General features: G+C 40.7%; 1 protein-coding gene across 4 annotated transcripts in view; it reads right to left on the bottom strand.

The window, feature by feature from the left end:
* Positions 1 to 2,574: 2,574 nt before the first annotated feature.
* Positions 2,575 to 15,402, bottom strand: part of stard3nl (STARD3 N-terminal like) — a 34,389-nt gene continuing 21,561 nt past the window's right edge. For 3 of the 4 annotated variants that reach the window (XM_043688789.2, XM_087986174.1, XM_043688790.2), the window contains one exon: positions 5,903 to 8,746. The gene's annotated coding sequence lies outside the window, so the exon portion shown is untranslated. Of the gene's footprint in view, positions 3,339 to 5,902; positions 8,747 to 15,402 lie in introns of those variants that run through there. The other variant, XM_043688791.2, reaches the window with a different exon arrangement.

Raw genomic sequence — 15,402 nt, 5'->3', positions numbered from 1 at the left:
AACATCCTTGTAAATCTTGTCTGGACCCTTTCAAGTTTCACAACATCTTTCCAATAGGAAGGAGACCAGAATTGCACACAATATTCCAACAGTGGCCTAGCCAATGTCCTGTACAGCTGCAACGTGACCTCCCAACTCCTGTACTCAATACTCTGACCAATAAAGGAAAGCATACCAAACGCCTTCTTCACTATCCTACCTGCCTGCGACTCCACTTTCAAGGAGCTATGAACCTGCACTCCAAGGTCTCTTTGTTCAGCAACACTCCCTAGGACCTTACCATTAAATGTATAAGTCCTGCTACGATTTGTTTTCCTAAAATGCAGCACCTCACGTTTCTCTGAATTAAACTCCATCTGCCACTTGTCAGCCCATTGGCCCATCTGGTCAAGAAGCTGTTGTAATCTGAGGTAACCCTCTTCGCTGTCCACTACACCTCCAATTTTAGTGTCATCTGCAAGCTTACCAACCGGACCTCTTATGCTCACATCCAAATCATTTATGTAAATGACAAAAAGTAGAGGACGCAACACCAATACGTGTGGCACTCCACTGGTCACAGGCCTCCAGTCTGAAAAATAACCCTCCATCACCACCCTCTGTCTTCTACCTTTGAGCCAGTTCTGTATCCAAATGGCGAGTCCTCCTTGTATTCCGTGAGATCTAACCTTGCTAATCAGTCTCCCATGGGAAACCTTGTCGAACGCCTTACTTAAGTCGCTCTGCCCTCATCAATCCTCTTTGTTACTTCCTCAAAAAACTCAATCAAGTTTGTGAGACATGATTTCCCACGCACAAAGCCATGTTGACTATCCCTAATCAGTCCTTGCCTTTCCAAATACACGTACATCCTGTCCCTCAGGATTCCCTTCAACAACCTGCCCACCACCAACGTCAGGCTCACTGGTCTATAGTTCCCTGGCTTGTCCTTACCACTCCTCTTAAACAGTGGCACCATGTTAGTCAACCTCTAGTCTGCTGGCATCTCACCTGTGACTATCAATGATACAAATATCTCAGCAAGAGGCCCAACAATCACTTCTCTAGCTTCCCACAGAGTTCTAGGGTACACCTGATCAGGTCCTGGGGTTTTATCCATCTTTACCCGTTTCAAGACATCCAGCACTTCCTTCTCTGTAATATGGACATTTTGCAAGGTGTCACCATCTATTTCCCTACAGTCTATCTTCCATGTCCTTTTCCACAGTAAATACGGATGCAAAATACTAATTTAGTATCTTCCCCCATCTTCCGCGGCTCCACACAAAGCCGTCTTGCTGATCTTTGAGGGGTCCTATTCTCTCCCTAGTTACCCTTTTGTCACTAACCTATTTGTAAAAATCCTTTGGATTCTCCTTAACTCTATTTGCCAAATCTATCTCATGCCCCCTTTTTGCCCTCCTGATTTCCCTCTTAAGTATACTTCTACTTCGTTTATATTCTTCTAAGGATTCACTCGATCTATCCTGTCTATACCTTACATGTGCTTCCTTCTTTTTCTTAATCAAACCCTCAATTTATTTAGTCATCCAGCATTCCCTATACCTACCCGCTTTTCTTTTCACCTTAACAGAAATATACTGCCTCTGGATTCTCGTTATATCATTTCTGAAGGCTTCGAATTTTCCAGCCGTCCCTTTACCTGCGAACATCTGCTCCCAATCAGCTTTCGAAAGTTCTTGCCTAATACCATCAAAATTGGCCTTCCTCCAATTTAGAACTTCAACTTTCACATCTGGTCTATCCCTTTCTATCATTATTTTAAATCTAATAGAATTATGGTCACTGGCTCCAAAGTGCTCCCCCACTGTCACCTGCCCTGCCTTATTTCCCAAGAGTAGGTCATGTTTTGCACTTTCTCTAGTCGGTACATTACTCTCCATCTAAACCCTTAACACTATGGCAGTCCCAGTCTACGTTTACAAAATTAAAATCCCCTACCATAACCACCTTATTATTCTTACAAATAGCTGAGATCTCCTTGTAAATTTGTTTCTCAATTTCCCTCTGACTATTAGGGGGTCTATAATACAATCCCAATAAGGTGATCATCCCTTTCTTATTTCTCAATTCCACCCAAATAACTTCCCTGGATGTACTTTCGGGAATATCCTCCCTCAGCACAGCTGTAATGCTATCCCTTACCAAAAATGCCACCCCCCCCCCCCCCCCCCCCTCCTCTCTTGCCTCCCTTTCTATCCTCCCTGTAGCATTTGTATCCTGGAACATTAAGCTGCCAGTCCTGCCCATCCCTGAGCCATGTTTCTGTAATTGCTTTGATATCCCAGTCCCATGTTCCTAACCATGCCCTGAGTTCATCTGCCTTCCCTGTTAGGCCCCTTGCATTGAAATAAATGCAGTTTAATTTATTAGTCCTGCCTTGTCCCTGCCTGCCCGGACTGTTTGACTCGCTTCTGTTCTCAACTGTACAAGTCTCAGATTGATCTCTTTCCTCATTATCTCCCTGGGTCCCAACCCCCCCCCCCCCCCATCTTACTAGTTTCAATCCTCCTGAGCAGCTATAGCAAATTTCCCTGCCAGTATATTAGTCCCCTTCCAATTTAGGTGCAATCCGTCTTTCTTGTACAGGTCACTTCTACCTCAAAAGAGATTCCAATGATCCAAAATGTGAATCCTTCTCCCGTACACCAGCTCCTCATCCATGCATTCATCTGCTCTATCCTCCTATTCCTGCCTTCACTCGCTCATTGCTGCGTGAGTAATCCAGATATTACTACTCTCGAGGACCTCCTTTTTAAATTTCTGCCTAGCTCTCTGTAATCTCCCTTCAGAATCTCAACCATTTCCCTTCCAATGTTGTTGATTTCAATGTGGACAATGACCTCTTGCTGGCCCCTCTCCCCCATGAGAACATTCTGCACCCTCTCTGAGACATCCTTGATCCTGACACCAGGGAAGCAAAACACCATTCTGCTTTTTTGCTGCTGGCCACAGAAACTTCTGTCTGTACCTCGGACTGGAGAGTCCCCTAACACAATTGATCTCTTGGAACCTGACAAGTCTCAATACCAGAAGGGGAGGTTAGTGTGAAGGCCCTTGATATGAAATCCATATTTGACCGAACGTGACAAAGTGCTAGCAAAACTGGAAATGAATGGGATTCAGGGGAAAACTCTCCATTTGCTGGAGTATTATCTGGCACATAGGAAGATGGTTGTGGTTGTTGAAGGTCAATCATCTCAGTGCCAGGACATCTGTGCAGGAGTTGCACGGGGAGTGTCATACACCGAACCATCTTCCATCTATCATAAGGTCAGAAGTACGAATGTTCATTGATGATTGCACAGTGTTCAGAACCATTCATGACTCCTCAGATACTGAAGCAGTTCATTTGAAATGCAACAAGAAAAGAATATCAATGATTGATCTGAAAAGTAGCAAGTTAACATTCATGCCACACAAATACCAAGCAAAGACTATTACCAATAAGAGACAATGAGGGATGCGCAATAAATGCTGAATGGCCAGCCTCACCCACACACACACACCCCAAGAATTAACTTTAAAAATTGACCAATCAAGAGCATTGCCTTCACTGAATTCCAACCTTACCCTTTCCAAACAGCTCAGGAAACACTGTATAAATAAAGTAGTTATAACATCAAACCAGAAACTAGGATTAATACAGTGAGTAATTCACCTCCTGACTCCTCAAACCTTGTCCACCATCTACAAACCACAAGTTACCAATGTGATGCGGAGTACTCTCAACTGCCTGAATGAGAGTAGCCAGCCAGGACACAGCAGTTAATTTTATTGGCACCACATCCACTCCCTCCACCACAGACACTCAGTAGCAGCAGTGTGTGCTATCTATAAGATGCACTGCAGAAATTCGCCAAAGAGCATTACACAGCACCTTCCAAACACATGACCAATTCCAATGGGAAGGATAATGGCAGCAGGTGCATGGCAACAGCAATACCGGCAAGTTTTCTTACAAACCAATCACAATCCTGACTTGGAAATACCTTGCTGTTCCTTCAGAGTCAGTGGGTAAAAATCCTGGAACTCCCTCCCTAAAGGCATTGTCAGTACGCGAGACTCTGTCAAGGCGGCAGCTCACCACCATCTTTTCTTTTATAGAATAGAATCCGTACAGTTTGGAAACAGGCTCGTCAACCCAACAAGTCCACACCGACCCTCCGAAGAGTAACCCACCTAGACCATTTCCCTACCCTACATTTACCCCTGACTAATGCACCTAACCTAGGCATTCCTGAACACTGTGGGCAATTTAGCATGGCCAATCCACCTAAACTGCACATCTTTTCAACTACAATTAGGAGCTGGCAATAAACGCTAGTCCAGCCAGCAACACCTATGTTCCACGAGGGAATAAAAGAAAGGGAAAACAGTTTCAAGCCTATCAGCAAAGGAACAGTCAGCTAACTAAACTTGGAACACTTGAAATCAATGAGGTAACAAATTTTCACAAATCACAAGACTTTTAGGAAAGAGCCCCTTCAGCTTTTCGTAATTGGACATGGGACCTCCAGCTTCAGGCTATGGGGTAGCTATCAGATAAGGAAAAACATGGCAGACACTTTTGTAAAGAACATTGCATCAATTACTAAATTTCAATCCAAGATCAAGATCTGGGAAGCAGTAAGAGGGCATAGTAAAATGTGAAAGAAACAAATTAGCCGTGACTTGATTAATCTCAAAGATGTATTTCGGGTGATGGTTTTTTGTGGGTCATTGATTTTGAAGCTTTTGCTCCTGTGTTTCCTTTTGCCAGTACTGTGACATCGAGAAAATCAATCATTTCCACGTGTACCCTGGCTTCATGTTTAATTGGAGTCAAGAACTGTCAGGTACATCAAAATTGCCGTCACTAAGATGAAAATCAGGTGTCATGAGATAAGTTGGATAGACTGTAGCCTGCATAACATGGCTTTGCAATATAATCAACAGGCATCAGGCTTATCTACTAACTAGAAGTTCTCGGACCCTCCCACCGCCACCAGGCAGTATGTGTTGGTGAGTTTGATGAAGCAGCTGACCTCATCGTTGTTCTCGAAAGATGCTCTGACCGCCATCACCCGAGGTCAAGGGTCACACTAAAAAACACATTATTTTGAAAGATGCATTCATATACTATTCTGTATAACAACACTGATGTGATTAACAGTTGAACTTTGAAACTTAGAGCTCTTCATCAAAACTGGATGTAGGGTTGTTAAATGCTTTGCAGAAACAGGTTTTAAATGTCTCTGATAGATCATTTAATACTAACAATCCTGTCTCTGGGTGATTTGACCTCTCCTGACCACTAGGCCTGTTCTGAACTGAATGAAAAAAAAAGTATTAATGAGGTTACCATAATGCATGTAGCAATTCCACAAACATAAACAGGGAGGCAAAGGCTGAATGGTATTATTGCTGAATTGTTAATCTAGAAACTCAGGTGATATTCTGGGTTCAAATCCAATACAGCAGATAATGAAATTTGATTTTTTTTTAAATTCTGAAATTAGGAGTCCAATGACTACCATGAATAAGTTGTTGATTGTCTGATAAATCTATGTGGTTCACTAATGCCCTTTACAGAATGAAACTGCCACCCTTACCCTAGTGTGGCCTACATATGCCTCCAGACCCACAGCAATGTGGTTGACTCTTAACTGTTCTCTGGGCAATTAGAGATGGGCAATAAATGCTGATCTAGCTAGAGTTGCCCTCATTCTGTGAATGAATATAAAAAAATTAAGAAGTTCAAAATAATTAGGTTATTAGAAATTGAAACAATAAAATTATTTGATGGGTTTAAAACACATGACTTTGTCAGGACAGTAAAATCAATAGATTAAAACAAGGTGATAAAAAGGCAGAGAATGGATCACAAATCAGTGAGCAACAAAAGACACTTTTCTACTAATTCCATTGATCCATTTACTTTTATTGCAAATGATTTAATGTATAAATTGATCCATTTATTTCAGTCTAATAAAACAAGGCATGACTTGAAGGTTACAGACATAATATAACATGCACCAGCATAAAGGCAGGAGCTGAATTGATTCTGCTACCTCAGTTTGCATTTGTATATTCCTTTCATCTCTTAATGATCTCCTGTGTTGAATGTCAGTAGTTTGAATACATAGAGCTCAAAATGCCCGGTGTAAAGTTTGGTCAGGGAGGTTGATGTGAATGCATTGCTGCAACAGTCTATTTCAGCAACACATAGTCTTGCTCCCATATAGAGTTGCGTTTTTAAAAGGCAGTCACATTCGACCTTGTAAAGCCAAGTGACAGGAAACCCCAGAAGAATCACTAATGATGGAAGAGACATAAGTGGAGTAGAATGAAGGGCAACATTTGGAATATCAGTCCTGAGAGGGAAATTGAATCTTAAGTAAAATCTGAATACAAATCAATCCGTGACTGCAGACATAAAAGGGATGCATGATGTTTATACAAGATGAACATCGAATTATTTAAGGAATTTATATATGGAGTCTGCTCTTAATAATTCAGCGTTGCTTTATATACTAAAGCATTTTTTTTCCAATAATTTTAAGTAAGTAGTGCAAATAAAGAACTAAAACAGTTATTGGAATTTTAATTAAGACCAGACTTCATTTGTCTAAGTTCTGGATGAAGTTTATCACCTGCTTTGAGTTGCATTCAGAAGCAACCCAACTCTAAGACACCGAGCTGAATAAGATGCAAGTCACAGGTCTCAGGTACATGCAGTAAGCAATTATAATCATCTCAGTGTGACAACTGATTTCTTTATATCACAACATTAGCTACTTTTACTGAAAATTAGTTATTTTCATAGCACCCTGGGGTTTTACATATCTATTTATATAAAGTATGCTGGAGATCTTCTATCAAACACATTAAAGCAGTTGATTAAATCCAAATTATGTACATATCTATTTCAAGCCAATTTAGGCTATTATAATATTTTCTCAAATGGTAGGAGGGTGGGTCTGGGTGAGATACTCCTCAGAAGGTCGATGTGGTCTGGATGGGCTGAATGGTAGAGATTCTATGATCTGGGATCTTCTAAAGCTGGTTAGATATTATATTTGAATATCTTCATGCCCAGATATTTAGTCTCGGCGGAGGGGGAGGGGGGGTTGAAGGTATAAACTATGTGCAACTAAAAGAAGAAGACATGATTGTCTATTGATAGGTGTGTTATCAATGAAATATCACTGGTGTTTATAAGTAAAGGAAAATGATATATACCTTTAGAACATGCTTATGCTAAGTGAGATTCATCTTCCTTCAACTGTAGAGGTGGGTCTAATTGATTCCAGATCAAAAATTCACCCACAACCCACCTGGTGGCTCAAGAAATATTAATCTTCACTTCATTTTGCCTGCAAGAGGTGAGAGGCTTTGGAAGGGTTAATGAACAGGTAAAGACATTTGTCAGCAAAGAAAGTTCTTATAGGATAGGGAAATGAGGCGGGGACAGCCTTCCTACATGCCCAGGGTCAGTTTGTCTTAATCAAATAAGCCACTTTGTTGCATGAAAGCCTGAAAATAAAACAATATCATTTACGCACAAGCTGGGGAGAAGGTCATCCACAGCTGGAGCATGCCAGGAGGATTTTTTAAATGAATGTATTAATACCTCATTGTACATATTTAATATTTACATAGTTCTTTAGGTAATCAAAATTGATTATAATGATTAATTGCATTAAATTATAAATCTACTGTCATTATTAGAAAGAAATGTATTTAAAACATAAGGGTGCACATATTAAAGGACTGGAATATCTGCATTAATGCTTCTCATCCAACAGCACGTGCCAGATCATAAGAGCTTGCAGTGTGAAGGGCGTATTAAAATGGGAAGATGTTGTTTAACATATTCCAACAGTCATTCACAACAGAAATTGCATCCTGCCACCTGCACTGAACTTTGGGATGTTCTGCATTCGCCAAGTAGTTAATGGCAGAAGAAAACCATCCCTTAACTTTTTGCAAAATATTTTGTTTGGTTTTATTATCAAAGACGAAATGAACAATTTCACCTAATTTATATCTAGTTTCAGCTAAATAAAAATGATTTTTAAAAATTTCCTTCAATAAACTTGTATCACAGAAAGTAACAACTGCAAGTTATGATGTGCATCAATACTTCAGAATATTATCACAGCACAGTCAGTCATCTGCAAACTTGTGCAATTCTCTCTCCACGTATGTTAAATACACCCCTTTGCAAGTAAGGCATAAATCTATAAAAATCGAATGTTCAGGAACACTTCATAATTTATAACGGTTTGTTGTATTTGGCCTATTTCATTTAAAATAATGAAAGACCTAACCAAAATAATATAGAATTTTAGTGCAACATAATGCTTAAAGTGAAAAGTACTGATCACATCAGTCAGGTAAATGAATCGCACTCGTTGATGATTTTCAAATGTTATTACAGTAGAATTACTAAGTGCTGAAAATGACTGGATTGGAGCCTAAAATGAGCTATTTTGACAAATGTGCAGCAGCTGATTCTGGAACTGAAATTAGTTCAGTGATGACAGGATCCTGAAGCCACTTCAGAGCTGGCATAAGGCAGTAAAGTGATAAACTTCCAACAGCTGAGGGCTCTGGAGCTGAATCACAGATTTCCCACTGCCAGTTATATCATGTTCTTCCCCAAAAGGAATTTGAGTATTGGGGAAATTCCGCAGCTCAGCATCTCTCAGAAACGTTTCCATCATCCCTTTCAGCCTGAGCTGTGTCCACCTAGTGAATGCTGAGGGTGAAGTGGAGAGAAAATAAGTCAAGTTCCTTGCAATAAATATCTACACAGCTGAAAACATGGATGAATAACCAATGATCTAATCAGTCAAAAGTGCATGGGTGATATTTGTACTTAAATTTGGATATAAAAGCAAAGAGTAAGACAATTTTAGCTGTCATAGGAACGTTTGCTAAATACATACTGATGAGATTACAATTTAATTATAAGTAATAGCAACATAGTAGAAAGCAAAATATTGTAAGGGATGGAAACCTGAAATAAATGCAGAAATACTCAGTAGATTAGGCAGCATTTGTGGGGTTAACATTTCAGGTCTATGACCTTTCATAAGAACTGAAGAAAAAGAATTACAACAGACATCAGTAAATAGTGAAATACAATAGACATGGGGGTGATATTGTGGGAAGAGAGTTGCATTCAAGAAGAACAAGGATCAAACCAAAATGGACAGGAAGCAGCTGTTTTTGAGAAAATCTACATCAGAACAGTAGTCGTTGTTAAAAGGAAATAATGAAAGTGCAGGGCCAACACGTTCTTGTAAATGGCGAGGAGTGGGAGCTAACATGCTACAGAATCCTGGATATTAAGGATTGTAAAGGATTGGATAAGGAAATTTAAAAAAGCTTAAAAGGCTTAAAACAGTAGATGCCGTAGAAGAGTATTGAACATGCAACGGGTTATTAAAAGAAGTTAGGAAATTGAAGAAGGAGCATTACAAAACACTGGCAACAAAATCCAAATGCATTTTATGAGTATATTAGGGTAAGAATATAACCAGGCAAAGAGTGGGACCCATTTGGAACTTCAGTGGTAAACTGTGGGAGGAGCCAGAATTTATAGGTGATGTTTTAAATGAGTACTTTACTGTATTCACGATAAAGGAGAAGGGTGTAGATACAAAGGAAGAGGACAGTGATGAGCAAATTACAATTAGGAGGGGAAGTATCAGTGGCCTTTAATTTGAAAAGTCCTCAAGCCTGGATGAGATAAATTTCAGGCTGCTGTGGGAGGCAAGGAAGTAAATTGCTAGGGTCCTGACATTACTTTTCAAATCCTCTCAGGACAGAAAAGGGTCCCAGAGGACTGGAAGACAACTAATATGGTCCAATATTCATGGATCTATAGGCCAGTGAGTCCAAACCTCAGTGGTAGGGAAATTATTGGTAAAAAACTCTAAGCGACAGAATTAATCTCCACTTGAAAGTCAAGGATTGTCAGCATGGCTTTGTGAGGAGAAGATCACTGCTAGTACGCTTGATTAACCTTTGAGAGGAGTGACTAAAGGTATGGATGAGAAATATGCCTGGATATTTTACACATGGATTTTGGTAAGGCTGCTGACAAGATCTTGCATGGGAGACTGTAAAGAAAGTAAAAGCCCATGAGATCCACAGCAACTTGGCAAACTGGATCCAAAACTGGATTAATGATTGAAGGTAGGGGATAGTTGAAGGTCATTTTTGTGACAGGGAGATTGTGTAGAGTGGTGCAGCGCAGAGTTTGGTGCTAGGTCCCTTGCTGTTGGTAGTGTATATTAATGATCCAGAATCTAGAAGCAGTGGTTAGCACTGCTGCCTCACAGCGCCAGAGACCCGGGTTCAATTCCCACCTCAGGCGACTGACTGTCTGGAGTTTGCACATTCTCCCCGTGTCTGTGTGGGTTTCCTCTGGGTGCTCCGGTTTCCTCCCACAGTCCAAAAATGTGCAGGTGAGGTGAATTGGCCATGCTAAATTGCCCGTGTTAGGTGCAGGGGTAAATGTAGGGGAATGGGTCTGGGTGGGTTGTGCTTCGGCGGGTCGGTGTGGACTTGTTGGGCCAAAGGGCCTGTTTCCACACTGTAAAGTAATCTAAAGTTCGCAGGTGGCACAAAAGTTGACGGTGTGATAAATAGTGAGGAGGAAAGCCTGAGACTTCAGCACGATATAGACGGGCTAGTCAAATAGACAGAAGAACAGCAAATCGAAATTAATCCTGAAAAATGCATTTTGGGAGGATTAAAGACAATGGAGTACATGATAAATAGAAGAACCCTTAGAAACAACTACTGGTATTTCTAATGAATATCAAAGTTTAAAAATTACTTTGTTCTGATATAAAGTAAATTGGTGCGAGTTGCAATGTTAAATATTCAAAGGGGAAATCACCCCATGTCTCAGGTGATAGCTGAAAAGTAGTCCATGTGGTCCTGTTCATGGTTCTGCCTCAGAAACGTTCCTCAATAAATAAAAGCAACCACTTACTAAACTTATCAGTCCACCAGCATTGCTGTCTGGATTTGGGATCATTTAAAATTAATGAAATGGACTCATTCTGAATAAATCTAGTTTGTTTTGTAAACAGATAAATCATAATTTAGCTGAATGGCAGAAAAGGCATAAGTAGTTGAGGGACTTGCTGTTCCTAAGGTACAAAGCTCTCCAAATAACAAAAGGATTTAACTTATCACAGTTTTTTAGATTAGATTAGATTACTTAGTGTGGAAACAGGCCCTTCGGCCCAACAAGTCCACACCGACCCGCCGAAGCGTAACCCACCCATACCCCTACATTTACCCCTTTACCTAACACTACGGGCAATTTAGCATGGTCAATTCACCTGACTTGCACATATTTGGACTGTGGGAGGAAACCGGAGCCCCCGGAGGAAACCCACGCAGACACGGGGAGAACATGCAAACTCCACACAGTCAGTCGCCTGAGTCGGGAATTGAACCCGGGTCTCTGGCGCTGCGAGGCAGCAGTGCTAACCACTGTGCCACCGTGCCGCCCACGGTGACACGGTGGCACAACGTAAAACACAGGCTACACATTTGCTTAAAATTAAGAATGTATGAAATTTTGTTTGGTTTTCATTTGAACCTAAAGCATAAGATTACTACATAAAAGTATTTCCAGCCAGTTGTGGACCACAACAAATAAAGGCAGTTTGCACAACGTGATTATAGGGTTGCCTTTCTGTCAGGGATTCATGCCAGGAGCTTTTATGATAGATTAAACTGGTTATAACAGTTTAACCACCAGGTGTGAAACTGTCACACGGAAATTCATTATTTTTTTTATCAAGAACTATGCCATTGCAACACAATTACTGTGTTTAGATGTAGTTCTGAAGTTTCAAGGGATTAAACAATTATAATGGTGTTCAGCAGCTGGCCACTTTGGACAGATGAATCCAGCATCATGGGTAGCTTCTCCAAAAGAAAAGAGAGAATATAATAAAACTAACAGATCTCTTTTGGATGTTTACCTGGTTTTTTTCCTTTAGTTTTATGTGGCTTCCCTCTTAAGTTATTAATGCGCTCTTTATAGCACAGATGGGAGGCAATGGCCTAGTTGTGTTACTGCCGGATTGTTAATCCAGAAACAGGTAATGTTCTGGGGATGCACAGCAGATAGTGGAATTTGAATTCAATCACTATCTGGAATTAAAGTCTAATAACCACGAAATAATTGTTGGGGAAAAACCCATCTGGTTCACTAATGCCCTTTAGGGAAGGAAACTATCATCCTTACCTGATGTGTCTTATATGTGACTCCAGACCCACAGCAATGTGGTTGACTCCTAATTGCCCTCAGAGATGGGCAATAAATGCTGGCCCAGCCAGGAATGCCCTCATCCCATGAACTAATTAATAAAAAGATATATTTCACTCCTTGTGATGTATGTTAGCCCACTTATCCCAATGTTTGAAATTCATTTTTAGGCCCTGCACATTAAAATTTATATGCCTTTGCTAAATCTTGTTTAATTCCAGCATTTATATAAATTACTTAACAGCTACTACTAGTGGCCCGACGCACAACACCTACTACAGTTATCAATTTAAATTTTTCGTTTGTGCTATAAAATTTTCACCGTCTGCCTCTTGGTACATCCTCCCTTGTTGGAAATGATTTAATCCATAATTGTTAAAACTTTTCCTTCTTCCTGCTTTTCCTATAGATTTTGTAACCTGATATATATAGTTTGAGTTGTGACATGGTTTTGAAACATATTCACACATGGGTCATGGCTATCACTGGCATTTTCTTGTGGATTCCTATGCACTTGAGAAGGTGGTGGTGATATCACCTTAAACTAGTACTGTCAATATGTTGTATATGTATCAACAGCTATGCTCCCTCTAAATTGCATGGCTATACTTAGGCTCAGAGGTTCTGTGCAATACATTGTTGTGGAATTCTTTGGTTTCTGAGGCAATGGACCTTATAGATCTGTACAGCAGAAAAAAAATAATTGGGGGAAAACGTTGATCCACAATGCTGATAGGAAGGGAGTTCTAGGATTTTGACTCAGCAAAGGTGAAGGCAGAGACATGGTTCCAAGTCAGGATGCTGCAAGGTTTGGAGAGGAACACGTTCCATTACGTCTGTTTATTTTGTATCTCTAGCTGGAAGAGGATGCAGTCTTAGTAGGTGCTATTAAAATTGTGATTACAGCAAGTTATTACAGTGCACCTTGTAGATGATACATACTTCTGCCACAGCATCAGTGGTGGAGGGAACAAACATTTAAGGTGATGGATGGGTTGACAATTGAGTAAGTTGCTTTTTCCTGGATGGCATTGGCAATTAGGAGAGAACTTCATCACAGCCCTAAACTTGTGCCTTGTAGATGGTGATTAAATTTTGGGGAGTCGGGGGTGAGCTACTTCACTTCTCGGTTGATGCGCTGGGCAACTCCCAAATGGACTTGGCAGAAGTTTAGATTGAATCCGCAGGTTCTGGGATCACTTACTCCTCTCTGTTGCATGTTGCTTCCACTGTCTGGCATGCAAGTAGTGCTGCATTGTAACACCAACAGATTGACACCTCATTATTAATTGTGTTCTCAGCATGCCCACTTGCACTCTTCAATGAACCAGATTAATCCTCAGGATGCCCTGTCAGTCTGGAGGTTTATCAAAAACAAACTTATTCATGTCCCATGGGCTTTGTTGGCTCAGCCAGCAATTATTGCATCATTAGCTGAATGGGAGATGGCGTTGGTAGTGAATGGTCTTCTCTAACCGTTGAAATCCATTTGGTATAGGTAAACCCACAATGCTGTTAGGAAGGGAATTCCAGAGTTTTGATTTAGTGACATCGAAGGAACATCGATATATTTCCAAATCAAGATTGAGTGTGGCTTGGAGAGGTATGAAAACACACAAGTTCTACAAATTCATCTGCTACCCTTGGCCTTTGCTTTGGTAGTAGTCATAGGTCTCGAAGGTGCTGTCCAAGAAGCCATGGTGAATTTCCACAGTGCATCTTGTAAATGATACACACTACTACCACTGTGCATCATTGGTGGAGGGAGAAAATATTTGTAGATACAGTACCATTCAAGCAGTTAATCTGACAGCATTCAATTAGATTCCTGACTTGTGCCCTACAGGTGATGTACAGATTTTGGAAGGCAAGTTACTCACTGCAGGGTTCCTAGCATCTGTCCTTCTCTTGTAGCCATAGGATCTACATAGCTAGTCAAATTTGGATCTTGGTCAACGGTAACCCCAGGATAATGACAGTGGAGGATTCAGTGATGGTAAAGCCATTGAATATCATTAGCAATAGTTAGCGTTTTTCTTCTTGAGATGCTAATTGCCTGGTGTGGAGATGCAAATGTTATTCACCACTTATCAGTCCAAGCTTGGTTATTGTCCAGGTCTTGCTGCATGTGGACAAGGACTGCTTCAGTACCTTTGTTGTCACAAACAGTGCTGAAAATTATGCAATTATCATGAGCATCAGACTCAGACCCTATGATGGCAGGAAGGTGATTAATAAAGTAGCTGAAGATGGTTGTGCATAGCACATTATCAAGAGAAACACCTGTAGTAATGCCCTGGAGCTGACAATGATTGGCCTTCAACAACCACATCCATCACCCTTTGTACTGAGCATGACTCCAATCAACTGAATGGTGTCATCAGTCACTGATGATGGGGATATTTGTGGTGCTTCCTCCTCCAAATTGTTTAATTGCTCACTATTATCTATAGAGTCATAGAGATCTGCAACATGGAAAAAGGCCCTTTGGCCTACTGTGTTCATGCCAGTCAAAAACCACCATCTAACTATTCTAATTTCATTTTCCAACACTTTGCCCATAGCTTTGCATACCTTGGCATCATAAATGTAATGACTGGAGATGGCAGGACTGCAAAGCTTAAATCTGAAATGTTGCTGATTGAATCACTTCACCTTGTTCATTACTTGTTTGGCCCTTGAATAGTGTGTGCCTGTATGTTCCAGTTTGCCCAGGCTGACACTTTACTTTAGGCATGTACGGTCTTGTGCTTGGCATGCCCCATCAGTATTTTTCTTTGTATCAAGGTTGATCTATTGGTTTATCAGCAATAGTACACTGGGGTAAATACTAGGCAGAGTGTGTTGCAGTACAACTCTGCTGCTGCTACTAATGGCCCAAAACGTCTCCTGGATATTCAGACTGAGTTGCTAGATCTGTTTGAAATCTACACTATTTAGCATAGTGCAGGTGTCACATGTGACAGAATACTGTCCTCAAATAGGAAGATGGGACTTCGTTTCCACAAAGACTGAGTGACAGCTTCTCTGACCAATACCATCACAGAAAGTTACATCTGTGGCAGGCAGATTGAGGTGAGTGAGAGGAGGTATGTTCTTCCAACTTGTTGGTT

This window comes from Chiloscyllium plagiosum, unplaced genomic scaffold (assembly GCF_037043375.1).
Source record: "Chiloscyllium plagiosum isolate Xiang-an unplaced genomic scaffold, Cpla_swu_hap1 HiC_scaffold_4, whole genome shotgun sequence".
Taxonomy (NCBI): Eukaryota; Metazoa; Chordata; class Chondrichthyes; order Orectolobiformes; family Hemiscylliidae; genus Chiloscyllium; species Chiloscyllium plagiosum.
Note: the sequence above shows the minus strand (reverse complement) of the source record. Positions and strands in the feature narration are given on the sequence as shown.